General features: G+C 40.5%; 1 non-coding gene across 1 annotated transcript; it reads left to right on the forward strand.

Annotated features, from left to right (window-relative positions):
• The first annotated feature begins 629 nt into the window (after window positions 1-629).
• LOC138668148 (U2 spliceosomal RNA) lies at window positions 630-824 on the forward strand. Its single transcript, XR_011319102.1, has one exon. It is a non-coding gene; the product is annotated as a U2 spliceosomal RNA (small nuclear RNA).
• Window positions 825-1,633: the final 809 nt, after the last annotated feature.

Consider the following 1,633-nt stretch of genomic DNA (forward strand, 5'->3'; position numbering starts at 1 on the left):
ATGTAGTATGGATGGCCATGCATGATATACTCCCTGTAAGAGAGGTGCAAAAAAGAAGGGATTTGATTAGAACGAATGTATGTCCGAGAGACAGATGCGGTGCGAGTGAAACTGTGAGACATGTGATGTGGGACTGTGATTATGCGTATAGTGTGTGGAAAGGTGTGGGTGGTCTTTGTATAGAACTAGCAGGTGTGAATTACATTAATTGGAGGGTAGCAATGTTTGGAATGGGGGCATGTGGTAAGATGAATGAAAGAATTTTATGGCTGATAATGGTATGTGTAATGGAAAGCTTATGGGATGTGAGAAATTTGGGATTATTCAAAAGGAAAATAATTCCTGTAAATGATTGCATAAGGATAATACTATCTAGACTATATGTGATATACAAATGGGACAAGAGTAGAGGTGGTGAAGGATTGGACGCCGAAGGCATCTGGACGGTCATGAAATGGCATTATCTGGTAAAGTACCAGTAGCTCCAGGACCGTAGTGAGTGCTTTATTGTTATTATACACGTTATTTCTGTTCCTGTTTTTGGAACTATTCTTGAGTAAAAAATAAAGAATAACCATGATGATGAGTTATATTTAAGCAATAACAATGAGTTTTTGGAAGACTTACATACTGTTGTTTATAAAACAACCTGAATGGTTTAAAAAAAAAAATCTGTTCTTATCAGTTTAATATCTGATACGTCCCCTATTTTGGGACAATATATTAAATGGATTTTTAGAACAGGGAGCTGGAAATGGAGCTTGCTCTGTCCACTCCACGCATTGACCCGTTATTGCAGTATCTCCGGGAACAGTGCACTCCTTCTCTGATCCGGTTTCCAAAAACAGATTGAATTGAATTGAAATCAGCACAGCAAGTTGTCATTTAACCCTTTGCGAGACTTCTTTTCAGGGTCAAAGAAGCACATTTCAGATGGCAAATGTAGCATTTTGCTCAATTTCACTGGACCATTTGCAACATTTCCTGTGCCTTGCCTGCCTTGCTTTCACCTATGCATGTCCAGCATTGGATTGCATCCAATATGTAATCGATCAATCAATCAATCAGTCTTTGCTGGTTGCAACAGGTGTGCTAAGATGTAGGCCCGAATGAGGCCTTTGTAACAGTGTTGCTAATATATTGTGCCATCTACAAAATTAGGCCCCTGCTGTCAGTATTAAGTGTTTAAATTGAAGTATCCTACGAGTAGTTCGGCCATACATACTACATTTGTGACCGCATGCACAGATTCTTTTGTAAAACATTGGCTCCCTCTTGTGGACTACTGACTTTTAATTATGTGGTGTATGATATATGTATTTAAATAAAAAAGTAAAAATGGGGTCTGTGCTGATCTTGAATATGCTAGTCTTGTCTATCTTGTCTTGTACTGTGTGAGTAGTATTCTAATGCTTTTGACCAATCAGGTGCGCTGCCTGCAGTAGATAGAATCTGTGCACAGAACCTTCACCTGTTGTCACAATGGGGCCTTCAGCCATTGACTCCGGAACTCTCACGTGTCACAATGGGCTCTGGGCCTATCTAAGGCAGAGTAAAATGGCGCCGTCTTCAGTCTGCTGGAGCAGCAGTAGACCACATGGTGGGGGTTGGATCTGTGCCCAGCTTCAGGAGA

The sequence above is a fragment of the Ranitomeya imitator genome, chromosome 2 (genome assembly GCF_032444005.1).
Source record: "Ranitomeya imitator isolate aRanImi1 chromosome 2, aRanImi1.pri, whole genome shotgun sequence".
Lineage (NCBI taxonomy): Eukaryota > Metazoa > Chordata > Amphibia > Anura > Dendrobatidae > Ranitomeya > Ranitomeya imitator.